Consider the following 12040-nt stretch of genomic DNA (forward strand, 5'->3'; position numbering starts at 1 on the left):
TACCACCCCTTATTTTTCAAGCCAACTCTGACAGAGTTGTCTATACTCACTAGTGGCATTTCTCTCATCCCCCTTGCTCTTGAACTCACAGCACCCACTTATCTAGTTCCCACTGACTCCTTCTTTGCTAAATTAAAGGTCTCATCTCTGTCCCTATCTTGACCTATGAGAACCATTTGACTTATTTCCTCTCTCCTCCTTAAAATGTTTTTCCTCACTTGCCTTCCTCACTTGCTTTGTCCTTATTTTATTGCTTCTTATGGCTACTACTTCTTGGTCTCCTTTGCTACTTCCTTCTCATTTCCCCCACATCTAGAGTCTGAAGGACCAAGAGCTCCATCTTTGGATCTTTTCTGTCTTCCAGCTACACTAACTCCTAAGGGACCTTATGCAATTTTATAAGAAATTCATATTTCATTTTTAAATATCATGCATATGCTATGAATTCCTAAATTTAAATCTCTAGGCCAAACCTCAGTCCCAAACTCCAGACTTGAATATCCAATCATCTACTTGGGATTTCCACTGGGAAGTTTAAAAGGTATCCCAAGTAAAATATGTCCAAAACTAAACTTGTAATCTCTTCCAGACATGCTCCTGTTTCTTCCTTCCTCACATCGTCACTGATAACTCCATCCTTCTTAGTTGCTCAGGCTAAAGCTTTGGTGTCACATTTGACAATTCTTTTTTTCATTTCTCACCTTTGGTCAAACAGCAAATTATGTTGATTTTATCTTTAAAAATATATCTATAGAACATACTTGTTCTTAGGAAACAAACTCTGAAGTATTTACTAGTAGTAGGACATGGAATACCCAACATATTCTCAAGTGACTCAGAAAAAAAGTATGATGAAAAAGAGATTTAAAGGAAGTAAATGGGGTAAAATGTAAACAATCGAGGTATCTAGTTGAAAGGTATATGGGAGTTCTATGTAATATTCTCAAAACTGTTCCCTTGGTTACCAAAAACATACTAAAATCCATTACTCATTAGCTCTACTGCTGTCACCATGGATCATCATCTCTTGACTTCAGGCTGTTCTTAATATAATGACCAGATAAATCTTATGACAGCATAAATTAGGTGCTGTCACCCTTTGCTCAAAACCCTTCAATAGTATTCCATCTTACTTAAAGTGAAGACTCAAGTCCTTTTATGATCTGCAAGGGCCTACTTGATTTGCCCCTACCTCCCCATTGGTTACATAGTCTCAACTCCAAGTCTTCCCTCAGTTCACTGTACTGCAGGCCACATTCATTCCTTGGTTACCAGGCAAGCACCTGCCCCAGGGCCTCTCCATATAATATCCCTTCTGCCAAGAAATACAACTCTGAAAATTATTCAGAGGGCTTAGTCCCTAACCCCTTTCAGGTCTCTTATCAAATGTCACCTTCTTCTAAGTCTTTCTTGGATGCCCTATATACAATTTTAAAATAACCTCCACTCTACCTTGAACTTTCTATCCTTCTCCATTTTTTTTTCTCCAGCACTTGGCACCAACATTGTATATATTTTCCTTACTTGTCTAGTTTATTTTCTGTCTACCCTTAGAATGTAAGCTCCATGAGGGCGGATAGTTTTGTGTTTCTTAACTCTTACATTCTCAACATTTAAAACAGACACAGAGGGGCAACTGGGTGGCTCAGTCTGTTAAGCATCTGCCTTCAGCTCAGGTCATGATCTCAGGGTCCTGGGATTGAGCCCCCCATGGGGCTCCCTGCTCAGTGGGGAGTCTGCTTCTCCCTCTCCTTCTGCCCCTCCTCCTGTTCATCCTCTCTTTCTCACTCTGCTCTCTCTCTCTCAAATAAATAAATTAAGTCTTAAAAAAAAAATAAAACAGACACATAGGGGCGCCTGGATGGCTTAGTCAATTAAGTGTGCAACTCTTGTCTTTGGCTCAGGTCACAATCTCAGGGTCATTATCTCAGGGTCGTGATCTCAGGGTCCTGACATCAAGTCCTGTGTCAGGCTCCCCTCTCAGTGGCAAGTCTTCTGGAGATTCTCCCTCTTCCTCTGCCCTTCCCCCGGCTCTCTCTAACTCTCCCTCTAAAATAACAAATAAATTTTAAAAATCTTTTAAAAATAAATAAAACAGACACATAAAAGGTACTAAATAAATATTTGTTGAATAGGTGAGTGACTAATGTACCAATCTCACTATACCTTATGGATTTTTACATACCATCAATTATACCTGTTATGTGATAATCAAAGCCAGTAGAAATTGGTTGCCCAAGTCTCCAGGACCCTCAATGGGTCACCCAGCACCGGATTATCCCACACTTCATGATGTAAAGTGGTAGAAAACAATCTTTTTTTTTTCTTTTCAGCTCTTAATTCTACCCTTTCTTTGGTTCACAATTTTATAACTACTTTAAAACACTTCTGCCATTGTACTTCTGCTGTTTAGATATATCTTTTTTTTTTTTTTTGTGCCTAAAATGACTTCTGATCTCTGAAATCTAATAAATTCACTTCTGAGATGTGTTCTTTTCATAGTTCCCTTGAGTTTGTGTCACAGTCTAGGCATTTTGGAGTCTTTTCTCTGTTTTTCACCATATATTAATATCATCTACCCTTTCTCTGTCCTTATTTCTCTCTTTTTCAAAGGACCTTAACATTTTCTGGATACTTTAAAAATTAATTTCATTGGCCACCACCATTCTGCCTCACTTGTGTATAGCGATTTTGCTAAATACTGTTTTGAACTGAGCTTTTGTTTACAGAATAACTGAGTCAGTAATGACATCAAGTTGTAGATGAGTTTGCAATAGGAAAAGATCATGTGGATTGAAGAACTTCTTAATTGGATTCCTACAAAGACTGTTCCAGAGTAGCTAAACGAGCTCACTGGTACACACAGTTTTATTGGCCACTTGGAAATACTTCAAGGAGCCCCTGAGAAAAGAAAAGAGGTCCTTACTTGTGTATTTCTTCTTCCTGGTTTATTTCACTATCCATACCTATTTCCAGCTGGAAAATTTGTGGTAAATCATCAGAATCAAGTTTCTGTATGAACATGTGTTTGTTCAGACTCATTATGATGCAAGCTGCAGAAAAGTCAGCTGAAATTGGCAAAAACAATACAGAAGATTTATTAGCTCATGAAAGTGTGAAAGGACAGATTTCAGGATTCATCGAAAGTTCCAGTCAAGGATTTGGTTCCAATATTCTACTCACTGTTATTCTGCCCACATGTTGGTTTCATTCTAAGGCTGATTGCCCTATGGTTGTAGGATAGCTAACAAATAATAGGCCACATACTTCTTGGTTTACCCATTGGGAAAGAAAGTACTTTTGTCTAAAAGTTCCAGGAAAAGTTTATAATATTTATTCCAATTGAATCAGCTTAGGTTATGTGCCTAATACTCTTCTTCCAACCAAGCCAAGAGGAATAAAATGTTCTCATTTGCTTTAGCTAATCAAGACCCATCCTTGGCATTACACTTGACACAATATTTTCCCCAAACAAGTAAGTCGACATGAACAAGTTACCAATGTCTGTATTCGTCGGAATCCCAAAGGAATCAGAAATCATACGGACTAAATTAGGATATTTTGAGGTGAGATGTATTTGTTTTAGTTCTGGTTTTATTCAAAGGGCCAAATTGCAAAGTTGTGAATGGGGTATAGTGGAATTATAAGCACAGGAACTTGGAGAAAGAAACAGCAGAGCCATTTCCAATCCCAGGCCCAAAGGGAAAAGGGGAGGAAGAGACTACTGGAACCCAGAAGAGGAGCCCTGAGGATAGCATGTTAGGAGCAGTGACCCATTAGGAACACAGGTAATTTCAGAGGAGGTTGGGAGGGAATTAGTGGAAGCAACAATCTTATATTCTTGTTTTCTCCTGTTTTTATTGAAGCTCCTCATTGTTCAAACCAAACCAGAAACCTGAAGATGCCAGAGCCCTGTTGATATGGTCCGTACTGGTTGGCATTCCAAGGCAGAGGGCAAAGAAGAGAGCTGTGAAGACAAACAGCATGTATTCCGCACTGTATCGGAACCAAAATTTGGGTGCTGTGAGGAAGGTGGGGGGAGGGGTACTAAATCCTGAGAAGACAGTCAATGTTTCCTACAGACCAGAAGTATTTTACTCACGAATCTTACTAAGGATTCTTAAGATACTTAGGGCAGCCCCTTGTATTCCAAAAAGCAGACAAAACTTCTTAAAAATACTTACATTATCACATTATATGTATCTGAGTATTTTCTTACCCCAATACTAGAAGCAAGAACCAACTATTTATCTTAATTAACCAGATTTATTGTCATCACCTATATTAACAGCTACAGACAGGATATTAGCTAATTGGTGGGACAAATTGCTTGACTTCTAGGAATGCTTCCTAGACAAAAATATTTTTCACATAAAAGATTACCATGTGTATGACGGAGACCTCCTATTCCCTATTTTTTTAGCATAAAATAAGAGAAAATAAATTTACTATTAGCACAAGATATTTAGATGAACTAGAATTTATTTTTTTTTTAAGATTTTATTTATTTATTTATTTGAGAGAGAGATCGTGAGAAAGAGCACCAGCAGAGGGGAGAGGAAGAAGCAGACTCTCCGCTGAGCAAGGAGCCTGATGTGGGACTTGATCCTAGGACCCTGGGATCACGACCTGAGCCGAAGGCAGACGCTTAACTGATTGAGCCACCCAGGCATCCCCTAGAAGAATTTTTTGATACTAGGATATGTTAAACTCCAAAGTATTTTCCCTGCTGAATATTTTTGAGCACAGTTTTGGGATTCCTCTATGTTCTAAGATAAATATGGAAACCAACAGATCCTTAAGTGGATACAAAAAAATGAATTTTGCCTCTTCAGCCACAGAGCTGCAATGTGTCCTAGGATGACTACCAGTCGTGGTTGTAGAGCCTATGAACTATGTTTCCATCTTCATCTAGAGCTAGCTTAGAGTGATTCAGACCACTGAGGCATTGTACTGCACATCCAGGGCCTCAGAGTCCTCTTCATTCGTCATGACAGGGACACAAGCATGGAATTATAGGCTGGATCAGAAAAGGCAGAACTCAAAATCCAGGCAGACATTCATTCATTTATTCATTCATTCAGTGTTCACTGGGTACCTCTATGTACATGCCACACAATATTCTTTGTGTTGATTAGAGCAGTGAATAAAACAAAAACATTCTTGCATTCATGAAGTTTATCTTCTAGAAGGGAAAGCAGGCAATAAATAATACACACACAAGTATATACTATATTGGATAGTGATAGCTGGTAAGGAGAAAAAAATAAAGCAGAGAAAAAACAAAAGATATGTCCAGCACATGGCTGAAATATTAGATCTTGTGGCCAGAGAAGACAGCACTGAGACTGTAACTTTTGAGAAAAATACTGAAGGAAGTAAATGAGGAAGCAACAGGGATATCTAGAGAAAGTATTGTGGGGAGAGCAAAGAGCAAATGCAAAGGCCCTGAGGTTGAAAACTTCCTGTCCTATTTGAGAAATAGAAGCTGGAGTGGCAAGAGCTCAGTGAGTGATGGGGATAGCCATAAGAAATGAGGTCAGAAAAATAGCAGTTAGTAGTGGAAGACAGATCCTTTGGCCTTGGTAGGTCATTGCAGGGACTTTGCTCTTAATCTGGGTGATATGGGAATCCACTGGAGAGTCCTGAGGACGACATAACTTGAATTGTAAGAAAACTCTAGCGAATATGTTAATAGCAGCCTCAATTATCAAGGGCAGAAGCAGGAAAACTAATGAGGAGGCCATTGCAGTAACAACTGGTGGGAAATGATTGTGAGTGGATTGGACTAAGGTGGTGATGGTGCAGGTACTGAGAAGTAATTAGATGCTGAATATATTTGGAAGTGAGAGATTATAAGATTTATTGACAGACCGGATATGACACATGAGAGAGAGAAAAATCATTAGGGCGTGAAGACTGGCTGAGTGTTCCCCAAGGATTCCAGGAAAACATTTGAGTTCTAAAAGGTCTAAAAGTGGAACTGGGCCATTCTCACGGGGCAAGTAACAGATGAAACTCCGGACCAATCAGGATGGATAGAATAACAACATTTCTAAATTCAGGATAAGATCCGGAGTGAATCAAGATGATGCAAGATGCCTGAGAAAAAATGACTGGCGGATCTATAACAGATGATCAGCACAAATCTAGGCAGAATGGCATCAGGGTACCTAGGAGCATGTTTCATGATAATATTGAGTCTGGTGGGGCTTGGTGTGGGGCAGTAATTTGGTTATTGTGGAAGAAGGCAGCAACTTATTGGTTCAGAGAGGGATCTGGTTACAGAGAATCAACAGCACTAACACATCACTAAGATCTCCAGACTGAAGCTGGAGAGACAGAATAACCTCTCTTAAGCCACGGCTGATCTCAGAGATGGAGGCTGGGTGAAACCCAAGTGAGGAGTAGAGCAGTTTATTTATTGAGAGAGAGAGATAACATGAGTGGGGGAGGAGAGGCGAAGGCAGAGGGAGAAGCAGACTCCCCACTGAGTGAGGAGCTCCGCACACAGGGCTCCATCCCAGGACCCTGAGATCATGACCTGAGCCAAAGGCAGACCTTTAACTAACTGAGCCACCCAGGTCGACCCAGGTGCCCCTCCTCCTCTTCTCATAAGGACAGCAATCATATTGGATTAGGGACCCACCCCCTTATGATCTCATTTGACCTTAATTTGCTCTTCAAGTGTCTTATTTCCAAAATATGGTCACATGAGTTAGGGCTTCACCATAGGAGTTTTGAGGAGACACGAGTCGGTCCATAGCAGAGGCGTATGAAATCAAAGGCAAGAATATCGTTGTAAGTGTCTAGGTGGGAGGAAATTGAGATCTGCACTAAGATGATCCTAGGGGCGAGGAAAAGAAGATGGATAAGAAAGACATTTCATGGTAAAAGCCACAATGACTAAGCAATTGATTGAATGCAGAGGCTGAGAGAGAGGAATCAATAAATCACTAGTAATGAGCCTGAGTGACAAGGAGAATAATATTGTCCTTAAACAAAAATAGGGCCTTTTTCTATGTGTACTTGTTTCTTTCACTTTGTCCTGCATTCATTTTGTCCAGATGCCGGCTCCACTCCTATTTCTTTCTCTGCTTCCTATCTCCTCAATTTGTCACTGCAGCAGAAAGTCTGACATTCTCCACTAAGTTAATCTTCTGTAAGACAATTCCAGAAAGCAAATCTTTCATGTCACTTCCACTGTGCTCTTTTCTGTCCCTCTTGCTACATTTTCAGGCATTGCGATGGTTTGCTTTGATTGCTTTTATCTGTTTGCTTGTTTGTCTGTTTTTCTTGGTTAACTTGCTCCACTCTCATTTCTGCTGTCCTTTCTCATGGGGTCTCAATTATTACCCTTGAGAATCATTATGTCCGAGTTTTTACTTGATAATAATTTGCATGCAAAGAGATCATTTTAAAGACAATTTATTTTGAAGGAGGAAAACATAATAGAAATACGAAGTTCTACTTTACAAACTGTGAAGATTTTGGAACTTTGTTCCTCAAAGTAATGCTAAAATATAAATAAATTGGGGCATCTGGGTGGCTCAGTTGGTTAAACGTCTGCCTTCAGCTCAGGTCATGATTCCAGGGTCCTGGGATTCAGCCCTGCATCGGGCTCCCTGCTCCATGGGGAACTTGCTTCTCCCTCTTCCTCTGCCTGCCACTCCCCTTGCTGTGCTCTCTCTCTCTGTCAAATAAATAAATAAAATCTTTAAAAATAATAAATAAAATAAAATATAAATAGATTAATATAAACTCAGGAACAAGAGAACCCACATAAGGTATTATAAAAAGGAAGACTTAGATAAATTTGTGGATGTTTGTTAGAAAATAAATTTAAAAATAGAAATTGTATTATTCGAGGGTATTTTTCTAAATTTTGTGATTTATGTAATAGCCACGATTTTAAATACATATCTGAGTGATCTGGGGAGCTTGCTAAAAATATATTTTCTTGGGCCCCAACCTCCTATATTCTGATTCTCCAGGTCTTAGATAAGGCATGGAAATCTTAAATAAGCTTAGGTAATCAGGACACCTGGCCAGGTTTGAAAGTAGTTTCAAAGACCACAACTATACTTTCTGTGGCCCACTAAGAGACGAATGCTGGCAAGGCAGACTTTGATCTGACAAGTTTTGAAACTATTGTCATTTCTTTTAAACAAAGAAGGGCAGATGGGGCACCTGGATGGCTCAGTCAGTTAAGTGTCTGCCTTAATTTCAGCTCAGGTCAGGATCTCAGGGTCATGGGATCGAGCCCCACATTTGGCTCCATGCTCAACGTAGAGTCTGCTTGAGATTCTCTCTCTCCTTCTCCCTCTTCCCTTCCCCCAGCTCATAGGCATGCTCTCTCTCTCTGTCAAATAAATAAATAAAATCTTTTTTTTTTTTAAAAGGGCAGATGACACATTCTGTTGACTTTGCTACTTGAAGTTGATGAAATGTGACAATCTATAGGTAATTTTAGGAAAAAAAGTCATGCTAATAAAGATGAGATCTAGACCCCCAAACAAATAAAACAACAAAAAATTTAAAACTATTGGACATCAGTAAAAATACTCATTATATTCTGAAAATCCTGATCACAGCAGACATGCAAAAATACTTATTTGTTTACCTTTTCAGGAACTAAAGATAAAAATTAGTAAGTCCTAACTTCACATCTAAGACAATCTAACCACTTGTATCTTTATTTGATAGGGATTTACAGTTCAAAATTAATACTGATAATAAATCTTACAATTAATTTTAACTTCTCTTTTATTATTATACCAAAATATATGCGAACCTATTAACACTTAGCAAATTAAAAATGAAATCTTGGAAATGAATACTCTTAGGCTAACTTGAAAATTTGCAAGCGTCAAACATTGGTAAAGAGTAAGCCAAATGATTACTATGAAACACATTCTGTTATTCCAACTGCATGTGATTTATTCAGGATGTTCGATTCCATTGAACATGCTGGTAACCACCCAAATCACCTGGCAATCTGAAGATACCTTTATTTCGGCTTGATGTCCTTCATTCTTTGAAACAAAATGAAAAGAAAACTCAAATCCTCGGAAGTATTATTACTTCCTGTTATTCTCCCTCCCCAAAGGCATCAAAGTGGAATACTTAAAGCTATGTTTAATTTGTGTTTACCTTCATATGTTTAAGTAACATGCTTCCTGATTTCGGTGTCATAGGCATTGTCTATAGACTTGGCGCCATGGGCGATGAGCATTGAACTCTATTCTAGTTCTCCTCTCTACTTCTCTTATACTCACATACACTTCCTGTCTTCCATGTTCCTAATGGAGTATAATCCTAATTCTAGTTGTGTAAATACCCAGTATTTACATTATTATGACCAGGTGAATGGAAAATACATAGATCACGCTGTGACTGCTCATCATTCCCCATACAATTCCTTGGTTTCTCGGGAACTAACAGTGTCCTTGTTATTATGTTAGCTTGTTTTTTATGAGAATTTCACAGCCTCAACATCCAGATTTCCCTGCCCAATAGTCTAAATCTCCTCTCAATATGGACAAATGCATCAGGTAGCCCACAAGCTACTATAAGCGTGTGGGGTGATGTCAATTCAGACTCTTCTGAAACCTAAAATGTTAGTTAGACTTGTGTTCTTCATAAAAAGTACCTGGGGGACACAAGTGGGGGAAGAAATCTTGGGAAACACAGCTGCTGTAGCCACGAGCCCTAAGTTCTTTCCCTCTGCTAGAATTTTTCCCAGGCACGTGACCCAAACTGTCATTCCTGAAGAGTCTGAGGACTTGGTGGTCTTGTCTTGTTCTGCTGTAGTATTCAATTTAGGACTACTGGATGAGGACATATTAAAGAATTCCAGTAAATCCCCTTCTAGGTTCCAATTATAACTCTTCCATGCCATTGAATAATAGCAATCAAAATGCCCTCTGGAATTGGGACAATCACAACATTCGGTTTGTCTTCTTTGCCCCTGTTTTTTTACAGAAGGATGAAGAGCCAACAGTGGCCAGTATCAGTTTCCAGTTCATTGTATCACAACCTGGTAGACACATTCCTCTTCTAGGCCATGGGACCTTCAAACCCACAGTGTCTAAGTTTGTAAGGACTTTAAGCAGAAATCCATTCAGTGGCAATTAGATGTGGTAGTAAGGAGACCTGCTGCTATCATGAGCCCTGATTTCCAGACCTGTGAATCATGGCTGTGCTTGGGGGAGAGAGTAGCATCCGTTGGTCTCTGGCTTAAGGCCTGGACTGCATTCTGTAATACAATATACTTTAGTCTCAGGATATTGTCTCTCAGCTCATGTGGTACTGGGACTTTAGCATTACATCTCACTGTTTGATCAGGACAGCTACATGTGGGTGATGAAGTACATTGAAGACTAAGGGATTTCATGGGTATGAAGTGATTATCAAGTTCCTTTGCTATAAATTGGGTCCCCTGATCAAAGACGCTGTCAGAGCTATGAGAGATCTCAGAGCTGGCTGCTATTGTTTGCAGAATGGGCACCCAGCAGTTATAGTCAACAAGGCCAGCCTTAGTGGGGGAAGCCCACACTGTTACATTCAGGAATAGCCTCTCTTCCTGCCACCTGATCACTTTGTACATAGATAGTTCATTAAGCAAGCACAAGGCACGGGAAAGAGGCTCATTACCTCCACAGGAAAACCAGGCTTGTCTACTCGACTACTGAGAAACTTCTCTACCAGGTATGCCCTCTGGTAGGCATTTGGTGGAAAACAAATACATTCACACTCTTGCTTTTCCAAAGATTCCACCTATGTAGCCCTCCTCCAGATTTTCTTGTAATCACTTTTCTAATTTTGTTCTTTGCAAGTCCTGCTCCAGCTGACCAGCCTATCCTTTTGTCCATAAACCACTATAGATCAACAGCTCAGGCCATCTCTCCTTTGACACAAAACAAACAATCATATATTCCACTCCAAAGTCTGCAGACTGGGAAGGTTTTCCATCACTACTGAGTGGGCTCTAGTACAGTAGCTGTTCCTTTCAATTGTGCTGGCACAGCAAGAATTAATCTTTGAACCAGGCCCAAGTTTTTCCTTTAATGAGTCAGAACATTCCCCATGAAGTTATAGGTGTGGGATGAGGAAAAGACAGCAAAGAGCAGGTGGAATGAGAGTCTGAGACACGTGCATTTTACTGTGCCCGCCAAACCTGTTGGAGCCAGATGTGTCTCACAGATAACACTTCCATTTTACAATGACGTGTTGCTGTTCACACTCAAGTTTATGGTTTGATGATCATGTCATACCCAGTTCAAGGTGTGTAACAGATTGTGTGGTTGCCTCTGGTATTGGTTTCTTAGAGCTGTGGTAACAAAATACCCACAAACTAGGTGGCCTAGTTACAACAGAAATTTATTGTCTCATGCAAGCTAGAAGCTAGAAGTTCCAAAGCAAGGTGTTGGTAGGACCATGCTCTCTCTGCAAGCTCCAAGGAAGAATGTATTCTATGCCTTTTTCTTAGCTTCTGGTGTTGCTGACAATCCTTGGCTTTCCTTGGCTTGTAAACACATGATCTAATTTCTACTTCTGTTGTCACATTCTCCCTGTGTGTCTGTCTTTGTGTCTCTTCTCCTCTTACAAGGACACTAGTCATATTGGGTTAAGGGTCCAGCATGCTCCAGTATAACCTCATCTTAACTAATTATATCTGCAATGACTCTATTTCCAAATGAAGTCATATTCTGAGGTTTCAGGATGGACACGGATTTTGGGGACACTATTCAACTCTGTACATATCTGGCCCCATGGAGCAATGTTCAGTTTCTATCAGAGCCAAGAAAACTCTTTTCCTATCAAGAATGGTGGTTGGTAGAAGAAGGCATGACCTTACTCCCAAACCCTAAGGGTCTGCACTGTCATTCTCTTATTGGGGCTTTTCAGAGGCTCCATACAGCATCTCCATCAACCCTGATAATTCTGTTAACTATTGCATCATGAAGCCCACAGGTCAGGGCATCTGTCATGGCCTGGACTTGCTGCAGACCCTCTTTTCCTCTGAGTCCTACTCAAA

The sequence above is a fragment of the Mirounga leonina genome, unplaced genomic scaffold (genome assembly GCF_011800145.1).
Source record: "Mirounga leonina isolate KUSES-001 unplaced genomic scaffold, KU_Mleo_1.0 Mir_53, whole genome shotgun sequence".
Classification (NCBI taxonomy): domain Eukaryota; kingdom Metazoa; phylum Chordata; class Mammalia; order Carnivora; family Phocidae; genus Mirounga; species Mirounga leonina.